Here is an 11,448-nt window from a genome sequence, read left to right on the forward strand (position 1 = left end):
TACAATGCAATTTTCTGTTTTTGTCTATTATTTATATTTTATAACTTTAATTCAAACATATTCTTATTAATTTGGAAAAAACACCACAGTTGCTATTATTATGTAATGGAACCCTACAAAATAATATTGAATATCATAAGTGAAACATTGTTTTCTATATCCAAAATTGCTTTTTATTTTGGTTAGATTATCAAATATTTTGCTTGGTAATCTTTCAGTGCTTTCCTTTAGTTGCATGACTTTGATATCAATGCATTTGTTGAGACAAAACCTCATTGAAGAGCTGAAATAGCCACATTCAACCACTTCCCTTGTTCCCATGAAAGTCTATAAAAAAACAAATTGAGAAATAAACAAAAAGTCATCATGGAATTAATGTCACTGAACACCAAACACTGTCAGTATTAAATATTATAGTTGGAAGTATGTTAACTTGGACGTTTCTTCAAAATGAAGAAATTTGCTAATGTCAAATCATTTGATTGGATTTGTCTTTCAAAGACTTTGGTTTAAAAATAAAGAAATTTTTCTAAATATTGCTATTTTAAATCATCTCAGTGAAACAGTGATCACATTGCTTATGAATAAAATATTTTGTGGTACAAGATGTTAGGCTAAAACCCTGCAAGTTTGACAGGTAACTACTCAATAAGATACTGAATTATATTAACATTTTTGGTCATCTTATAACTAAAAATAATTTATCACTGCATTAAGGTACATTTCACTTTTGTGTGTGTATATGTGTGTGTGTTTATATATACATATACACATATACATATATGTATATACATACAGGCACATATAAAGGATAACATGTGTGTACATGTATATCATATAACACATATATGTACATGTATATAAATGAATAAAAACAAACAATATAAAAGCGCAGGTAAAGGACATTAAATTTTTCTATTAATAGCTATTTTGCACTTTGATATTTGAATGATTTCCTATTATCAATTCATATTGAAGTCCATTTCCAGAACATTTACTAATAATTAAATTGTGTTTGCTAAAAGCCTTACAGTAACTTTAAACATTAATAAATATTCAATTAAATGCTGAATCAACTTCAGAAATGTGAATGCTACAGTTTATAAAAAAATTTTTGGGAGGTTATTTCTCTTTCATTAACAAGTGATTAGTTTTGTAAATGTTAGTAACAGATGTTTTTCTATTATTTATTTAGTCCTCCTCACCACCCCCTTACCACGGTAACAGTTTGCTGAACAGCAATATTACATCACGACCAAGATATTAACATTGATACAATCCAATCATTTTACTCAAATTTCTCATTTTGCTTATACCCATTTATGTGTGTGTGCATGTGCGTGTGGGTGCATTTAGTTTGCCACAAGTTTATCACATGTGTAGGCTCGTGTGTCTACTAACCCAGTCAAGATACTTAACAGCTTCAGCCTCACGAGTTTTTTCATGTTGCTCTTTTGTAAACACGCCTACCCACTTCGCCTCCACCCTCTCCCGTTGATCCCCGGCCCAAAAATGTTAAATAAATGGTGTCACACAGTATGCACATTTTGTAGATTGGCTTTTTTTCACTTAGCATAATTTCCTGAAGAGTCACTGAAATTGTTGTGTTTACACTTTTTATTACTGAGTAGGATTCTCTAAAATGTATGGGCCAGAGCTTTTTTTTTTTTTTTTAAAGATTTTATTTATTTATTTGACAGACAGAGATTACAAGTAGGCAGAGAGGCAGGCAGAGAGAGAGGGGGAAGCAGGATCCCTGCTGAGCAGAGCCCTATCCTGGCCTCAATCCCAGGACACTGAGATCATGACATGCACTGAAGGCAGAGGCTTAACCCACTGAGCCACCCAGGCGCCCCGACCAGAGCTTTTTTTAACCATTCTGCTGTTGGAGGGCATCTGGATTAATTCCAGCTTATGGCTATTACATATAAAGCTGCATTAAAAGATAAACTGAGGCACATTAAAAATTTGAAGAGTTTATTTGAGCAAAAATAAATTCTTATTGGGCAGTCCCAAACCAGGAGTAGTTAAGAGTGTTCCACCAACAAGAGAAAGAGGAACGACCCATACAGAAGAGGTACAAAAGCAAAGAATTATCTGGTTATTTGACAACTTAATGCATAGTTAGTTGTTTGTGATTGGTTGTCCTTAGGTTTTGATTTTTTTAACTTTGAGCTGTTTGCCAGCTTAGATTTAATTTTCTGCCACCATAGCATTTGAGAAACCTCAGTCTAATGGCTTCCTTGTTTAATTAATTTAATAATGATATTAGCACTACCCTTGGTCACTATCAGGTTTCAATTATTCTTGTTTCATCATAAAACTTAGAGGTATGATGTCAGGTTCATGGAAACAGTGTTGTTGCTGTCCATCTTGTTCATCTTGTTTCTGTTTCTCCAAGCACAATGAGACCATCTGGGGTACTGCCGATTTTGTAAATGTGCTTTTAACATGCTTAAAAATGTAAACATCTTGAGTCTTAAAAGTACACAACACACCAGAAAGACTACACTAATGACTAGTAGGAGGATCATACTGAGACTTTAGTATTCTCCTTAGCCAGTGCCCCCACGAACCAAACCAGTTGGTATCAAATAAATCAAAGAATGACTCTGAAGGAGCACCAACCTGTTTGAGCCAAGTGACTTCTTTGTTAATTTCTTTTATTTGTTGCAGTACTAGCGTTGAGTCAGGCATGAGAGGTGGTATTTGCTATGGCACAGGCTCCTCATTTAGCCAATAAGTTATCTAAAGCAATTCTGTTATCTAAAACTACCAAAGCAAGGAAGGCCAGGAACTTTTGTTGTACAGTTACAGTCTTAGCAGTGCACGCAATGGTAATTCCCAGGTTAAGGAACATTGTCTTCCCATGCCATGAACAGAGAGAAAAACCATGTCATGAAAAGGCAAAAGGAATAAAGATTTTATATTGGAGATGAAGATATCAATCCATGATCTTGGGATAGCCATTCACCTCAAGATGCTATCTACTTCTAGGAAAAAGACTGGGGTCAATTTTAATTTTAGATCTCTAAGTGTCAGGCAGTTCCAAGAGTCTGGAAGAACCCTTTTAAATTGAGTGATGTAGATCCCAGCTTCAAGTCCCTGAAATCTGACAGCTATCTGGGGAGTGAGAAAGGCCTGGGAAAGCCCCTTTCCCGAAAGTCCAAAGATAGTTTTTGTACATGAAGATTCCAAATCAGAAAGGTGGGAGAAAATTAAGAGTGTTGTTTAGAGTGTCATAACCAGATATTTGAGAAAACTGGTAGAATTTAGCATCCAGATCTCATTTCTAGCAAATATAATTACAGTAAAACTAATTTCTTGGCAAAAAAAAAGTCTAGTCTCATTGAACTTGGTCTGATGATTTATATAAATGCAGCAAAAATAGTGATTGACCATATAGGCTCTTTTAAAATCTGCTTTGCTGGAACTTTTCAAAAGCAATGTTAGATTGAACTCATAAAGCCTCTCCAGACTGAGAAGTCATGTCAAAGACTTACCATCAGACTTCACCCATAATACCTATAGTTTTGGGTTAATTCCTTTCATCTTGAGGTCTTCAAGATATCTTGAGTTTTCTGGACCTGCCAGGAAGTAACTTTCCTTATTTACTTGGTGAGGCTGCAGGCACCCTATAAACAAGGTACCAGGTTTTGTTTTTGTTTTTTTTATTTTTATTTTTTATTTTTATTTTTAACAAGAGGCTTCATTGACTCTGTAGAGTCATCTTTATTTTTTTTTAACTGTGTTGTTATATCTGATTTTATGCATATTCCCAAATATGACATTCCATTTAGAGCCTTGGTTTCCAATTGTGTCCTGTTATCAGGAGAACAAATTCTTATTGAACTTATGCAAATAATAATATTGCCAAAAAAATAAGGCAACTCCAGGGCGCCTGGGTGGCTCAGTGGATTAAGCCGCTGCCTTCGGCTCAGGTCATGATCTCAGGGTCCTGGGATCAAGCCCCACATCTGCCTCAGCATCCCTGCTGCGTGGAGAGCCTGCTTCCCCGTCTCTCTCTGCCTGACTCTCTGCCTACTTGTGATCTCTCTCTCTGTCAAGTAAATAAATAAAAAATCTTAAAAAAAAAATAAGGCAACTCAGTAAGTTTCCAAATTCTAGAGGGATCAGGTAGAAAGAAAAATTAAATGTTTCAATTCTATTTACAAAGGTATACTTACCAAATTGCTGCAAGTCATAGGTAGCTTAAGAAAAAAGAGAAAACATTTCCTTAAATCTGGGAAAACAACACAGTAAGGCACTAGGAATGTTCCAAAGAAAAAGTTAAGAAAATTTATAATCATGCTTATCAGTCTATTCAGTCCCATATTATTAATTCTTATTCTGCTTGAATTCAGTTTTTCCACTTGTTCTCAAGATTCCTACCTATTTCAGTGATATATCTTATAGTTATCAGAAACCTATTTTCTAGAGTACTTGTCAGAGTTCTTTCCATAAATCTCTCTAAAGATGAATACCTTTGCAAAAGTATCTGAGTAAAACAATAACTGTCTGTAAATAACAAGAAGGCTAAAAAAACAGCTATGATTAAGGATCTGATGACAGTTTATTCAGTAAGGAAATGCCATTATTTCTGTAGCATATTTGTAACAATTGGGTCACGAGAGTATCGGCAAATTTCTATGAACTTCAAACAATTTTTGAAATTTCTATTTGGTAGAGTATATGTGTATACATACAACTTAAGGTTTATCATTACTTCTTGTTGAAAATGCTTCCCATGTAATTTAATGTATTAAATAAACCTAATTAATTTCCCAGTCCTCTTTTACAAGGTGAGAGACAAATTCTCTGTAATTTTCCAAGGATCATCTGGGAAACTTCCAGTTAGTATGAGGTTAAAAAAAAAAAAAAAAACACATTTAGAAATTGATTTTAGGTAGTTGTCAAAAACATCAGAAAGTTTGAACATTTGACTAAATTGAACCACAGATCATTATGAAATAATACTTAATAATCTAATGAAAGTGACAATAAAAGATGTTAAAGGCAATTAGAAGTTTACATAATTGTGAACAAAAAACTTAACTCTTTTAATATTGAGAAAATTTAGTTTTTCCAAGTAATCAAAGACCTGATAAAGACAACATAAAGCATAAGAAATTGTTATGATGACTTAAAGTCTTTTTTTTTTTTTTTCCTGGAAAGATTACCTGAAAGATAAAGAAAAGCTTTTTACATCTCTTATCAAAAGCACATCAAAATAGTTCAAGAAAACTTTGTCCTTTTGGGGCACCTGGGTGGCTCAGTGGGTTAAGCCTATGCCTTCCGCTCAGGTCATGATCCCAGGGTCCTGGGATCGAGCCCTACATCGGGCTCTCTGCTCAGCAGGGAGCCTGCTTCCCCCTCTCTCTCTGCCTGCCTCTCTGCCTACTTGTGATCTGTCTCTCTCTGTCAAATAAATAAATAAAATCTTAAAAAAAAAAAAAGAAGAAAACGTTGTCCTTTTAAGAGGGAGAAACCAAATTCTAATTTTACACCAATGTACTTTCAATATTGCCTCATTATTTAAAAACTTTAATAAATCCATTTCAATCTAGTCAACTTGAGTGTACATGAATTCCTTTTCTGAAATTCCTTTTCCATAAACCTAAACTTTTAAAAATAATTACTCAGGTTTTTTCTTATGTTTTTCCTCTTTCACATTCTGAAAAACAAATAAACAACAGTCATTCTATATTAGGACAGAAGTAGTCTTTTTCCCTTAACAAAAATTTGTCCTTCATACTTGTCTTTAACCAAAAAACACGTTTTACTTTCCTTACCTACTTCCATATACAGATTTATTTTGGCCTTATTATTTCTACAAGCTTTAATTACATATACTGATTAGGATTAGTAACCCTTGAAAAACTTAATTTCTACTGAAAACGAAGAAGTGAGAAATTTCGAACTGTCTGTTACACTAGAATTCAGTGGACGTGCAGATTTATGAATGCATTTCATAATTTGTAGAAGTACATCTTTCCTCTTAGTAAATATGTCCATGTGACATAAGACATGTTTAATGATAGACCAGAAATATCTTTAGTTTCTTTGTAATAAGAAACCAAAGCTAGATAAACTTGAATTCATTGTTTCAACATTTTATTTTATTTGAAAATGATTGATATTTAATAAATACTCATTATTTAACTTAGTTTATTATAACTTTACATTTTCAGGTTGCAAAAGGATTTTTTTAAAGTAGACATATCATAAACCATAATTATTGCTGAAAATTTGATTTATAAACTTTTATCTTACTTAGATCAGTTAACAGTTTAGAGCTTTATCTTACTGGATCTTATTTGAGTTATTAAATTAGAGCTAAAACTGGGTTAGGTAACCATGCTGTTTTAGTAAAATTTTGTCATAAAGTATTTGTTTTGTTTCAACCAAGTAATGATATAACTTTGCATATTCTCTGTAATGCTCCGTGTATATTACAGAAGGTTATTGGGCAGCATCAAACACCATCATGAGACAATTTGAGATAGCTAGTATGTTTTAGCTTTTGAAGAGAGTTTGCTGTTTTAATAAATATTTTTCAAACAGAATTCAAAATGAACAACTTCTTTTATATATTATTTGCATTATAAATACTGAAACCTGTTTATTTTGTTCAATAGTCAGCTAGGATATTGTTCTTAATATAGATTTTAAGCGAAAATAACTGTGTTTCTTTGGATATTACTCTATATCCCATAAGTAAATAATTATTTATTCTTTTTTTAAGTTACTGATTTTTTTTTTTTGGTTAAAGATTATTTGTTTATTTATTTGACAGATAGAGATCACAAGTAGGCAGAGAGGCAGGCAGAGAGAGAAGGGAAGTAGGCTCCCCACTGAACAGAGAGCCTGATGTGGGGCTCGATCTCAGGATCCTGAGATCATGACCTGAGCCGAAAGCAGAGACTTAACCCACTGAGCCACCCAGGCACCCCTAAGTTGCTTATTCTTAAATGTGTTGAGATACCTAAAAAAATTTAGAAAACTTTTCTTATATTGTGTACTGAAATTATGAACAACTTCAAAGCTCACCTAATTGTTCTTAGTAAAGATATTAATTCATAAAACTCTTGTAAGGTGGCAAACGTATCAGAGCTGAGTAGAATCAACTGTAATTAACACAGTATTTTTATAAAACAAAAAAATTGGTACTAACCTGGAAAAACACATTGTGACTTTTTGATTAAAGTCCGACCCCCTCACCCAGTTGTTAGCCCAATAGGAGGAAATAGCTTCTCCAAGTCTATCTTCACCATTTGACAGCATTCTTTTTTTTTTTTAAGATTTATTTATTTGACAGAGGAGACACAGCGAGAGAAGGAACACAAAGCAGGGGGAGTGGGAAAGAAAGAAGCAGGCTTCCCACAGAGCAGGTAACCCAATGTGGAGCTCTATCCCAGGACCCTAGGATCATGACCTGAGCAGAAGGCAGATGCTTAATGACTGAGCCAACTAGGTGCCCCACTTGAGAGCATTTTTGACACAATAGATGCTCAATTAACACTTGTGAATGAATTCAATGTGTACCAAACATAGTTTAGTTTCCCTTCAGTGGATGAATAACTATGTTTCTAAATGACTTTTTAGTTATTAATCTAGTTATTAATTATTAATATATTAATAATTAATAATTAATAATTAATAATATTAATTAGTTAATTAATCTATTTAGTTATTAATCTAATTTTGTAATTTGTTTAAGTTATAAAATATTTGAGAGTCTTTTAGAAAAATTAAGAAGTAGCTAGAAATGTCACACAGCCATGTTAAGAGTATCACATTAGTCTTGCTTCTAAGTAACCAAGATGTGATAAAGAAACGAAGCAAAAGGAGAGCCCCTCAGAGAAAAGACAAAAAGAAGTTAACAGGCAGCAGTGAAAGAGCTTTTAGAGATTAAACAACAACAACAAAGCAATTGTTAAGGATTGTTTCTTCAGAATTATAAAATAAAATCATAATTGATGTTAAAAAAAGCACACTGATATTGCAAACCATAAGTTCACTTTTTTCCCACTGTGTAAACTGGAACAAATGACACAGTTTTAATGTTCAAAATATTTCCATAACTCTGTCTTTACCTTTGTCAGAGAATTCAGGATTTAGCAGAACTTTTTTGGTTAGTTACAAAGATAAATACAGCCTTGCTACACGTCAGCAGATGAATAGACTCAAATGTCTACAAAATGTTTATTGCTAGTACACAGTGCTCTCTAAAAGTTTTCACCCAGCATTAAGGCTTCTTCCGTAGCAAAATGTCAATCAATGGGAAAGATCACAGAAAGAGAGTGTTAGTGGGCAACAAAGTGAGAGATGAGTTTCAGTAACTTCAAAAAACTGCATTTAGATAAAAAACCAATTTTTAAAATATTCCATACTGTTAGAGAGCGTCTTTGAGCAATATGACCCAACAGGAGATGTGTGATTGTAGATCATGGGCCAGAGATTCTGGCCAGAGTGAGTCATTCAACCAAAAATGGCATGAAAGTTGCTTCTGTATTAAAGGAAATTAATCACATTGTGGTGGTAAAAAACACCAAGCCCCATCCTGGAATTGTATGTGGAACTCTGATAACAGATCCTAAGTCCATTTAGTGACACTGAAAAAAGAAAAATTTTAAAAAAGGATAAAATTTTTAAAAATTTTAAAATTTTTTAAAATAAAATTTAAATTTTTTAAATAAAAATTTTCAAATAAATAAATAAATTTATTTAAACAAATAAAATAAATGCATTTAAATAAATACATATAAATAAATAAATAAATAAAATTTTTTGAATGAATTTAAATTTTTTAAAATAAAATTTAAAAAATTTTTAAAAGGATGGCGAAAAGTAGCTGTGGTTTAAGAATAGACCAACTTTTTATTTATTTATTTATTTATTTGTTTATTTATTTATTTTAATTTAAAAAATCCAATAATAGGTATAATAAAATGTTGCAAAACTCATGAAAAACTCATAAATTACTTTTTCTTTCCTCTTTCACTTATAGTCTGTTCCCAGTCCTTCGTAATTAGTTTAAATTCCTGTCATTCTGATACAGTGGATGCAGCATTTTTTACACTACTCTGCTTCTCAGAAAATGTGATATAGTTCCCATATCTCTCCTCTTGAAACACTCCTGACTCTAGTGACGCAAGACTTAGCTGATTTCCTTTCTACCCATTGTTGCTTTTCCCGTCTGTTGCTAAATTTCCTCCTCTGTTTGACTTCTTTGTGTTGGAATTCCTCAGGATTCCTAATGAAACACCCTTCTCCACTAACCACCCAGTCTTTGTGTGATGTCACCTAGTACTCTCAAGACTTTCAAATTGTTTTCAGGTCTGCTCTTCACCTGAGCTCTAGAATCATATTTTGACGGACTCCTTGGCATGTCCTCTTAGATATATTTTGGATATTAAAAACAAAGCAAAACAAAAACTAACAAGACCAGAAACACAACTCTTAACTACCTTCCTCATCTCTACCAATTGCTTCTCCTCTTGATCCTTCACTTTTCAGACAATGGCACAGTCATGTACTCCAAACATTTCTAGTTTTCTTTCTTTTGACCCCAACATAAGACCCATTAGTAAATTTAGTTAATTTTACTTTCAGTACATTCCAAATTCCATCACCATCTCTACAAATACTACATGGTCTATAGTTCTCATCTAGAACATTATAATAGCCTTTTGACTGGTCCGACCACTCTCATGTAATAACAATGTTACCTAGTCTCTCCAGAATAATGAATAATGATAGAGTGAGAAGAAAATATATCATAAGAATGATAGATTTTCTAAAAATATAAATGTAGTAATTTCACACTGCTTCCTAAAAGAAACAACATAAAACATCCAACGTTACTTACAATAAAATTAATTCCTTTTACTATGGCCTACCAGATCCTACTAAATCTGGTCTCTTCTTATTTCAAGGCTTACTTTGTAAATGCCTTCTTGTTCACTATACTTTGGTCAAAATGACTTTTTTTTCTTTTTGGTTTTCAGAGTATGTTACTTCCAACATAGTGACATATTACTTGTTTTTCCTCTTGTGCAAAAAGTTCTTCACGAAGATCTTCGCTTTACAGATTTCTCTTTTGTATTCAAGTATTGGTTCAAATGCAATAGTAGCCTTTACTGGGCACTCAATTTTAACTAATAAAACTACTCAGTCCCAGGACATTTTATATGAAATATGTAATTATGTGTATTATCTTTGTAGCATTTCTTTCCACTTATGTTTAATGGAAATCTTTTAATTCATTTATTTTCCACAAGTTTGTCCTCTCTATATGTGGTTTATCTATTTCATTTACTGTCCTGTTCCACACACCCACAGCCACTTTTGGCTCTTTTAGTTACTCAATACTAGTGTGAATATGCTTTTCAAATGAATAAATGATGTTGTTTAGGACATTATACCATTCCTGAAATGACAGTTATTCCTGGTTATTTTAGAGGCATTTTTTTTTTTAGAGAATAAAGTATATTTATATGATGCTATGTTACCACAATATTAATGAGCAAATATTGAAATAATGGGGGTTATTTCAATAAGTAATTGAAATAATGGGAGAAATTATGTTAAGAACTTTCAAAAACTTAATTTAAAATAAATGCTTTAAGTTAATAATAAGGCTGTACTTTCTTGACATATGATAAAACTCAGTTTATTCAAAGTGTGTTTAAGAAATGATTCTTTACTTGGGTACCTGGGTGGCTCAGTCAGTTAAAAATCTGCCTTCGACTCAGGTCATGATTCCAGGGTCCTGGGATCAAGTCCCTCATCCAGCTCCTTGCTCAGTGGAGAGTCTGCTTCTCCTTCTGCCTGCTGCACCCCCTGCTTGTGCTCTCTCTCTAAAAAATAAATACATAAAATCTTAAAAAAAAAAGAAATGATTCTTCATTGAAAATTCCCATAGATTAGAAAGCATAGTTATTACATAGGCCTTGTTTGAATTGGACTTTGTAAATAATTACTAATGGTGACAGAAATAAAATAATAAAACTTAAATGTTTACATTTCTCTACATGTTTTGTAAGCTCACTTTATATATCAAAAGTTTATTTATCTTTGTGTACCCTTTAAAATTATTCTAGATGTAAGTTACTACTCTGTAATACTTCAGAACTATTGAACAGCTACAATAAGTGAATTAAAAGTAAGCAACTTTAAAAATAGATTATAAAATATCAATAATTATTACTCTTTCATAATACAAATTTATAATTATTCAACTTCACTATAAAAATCTTTAACTTTTAGCGGCACCTGGGTGGCTCAGTTGGTTAAGCAACTGCCTTCAGCTCAGGTCATGACCCTGGAGTCCCTGGATTGAGTCCCACATTGGGCTCTCTGCTTGGCGGGGAGTCGGCTTCTCCCTCTGACCCCTCCCCTCTCATGCTCTCTCTCTCTCTCTCTCTCTCAAATAAATAAATAAAT

This window comes from Martes martes (assembly GCF_963455335.1).
Source record: "Martes martes genome assembly, chromosome: 2".
Classification (NCBI taxonomy): domain Eukaryota; kingdom Metazoa; phylum Chordata; class Mammalia; order Carnivora; family Mustelidae; genus Martes; species Martes martes.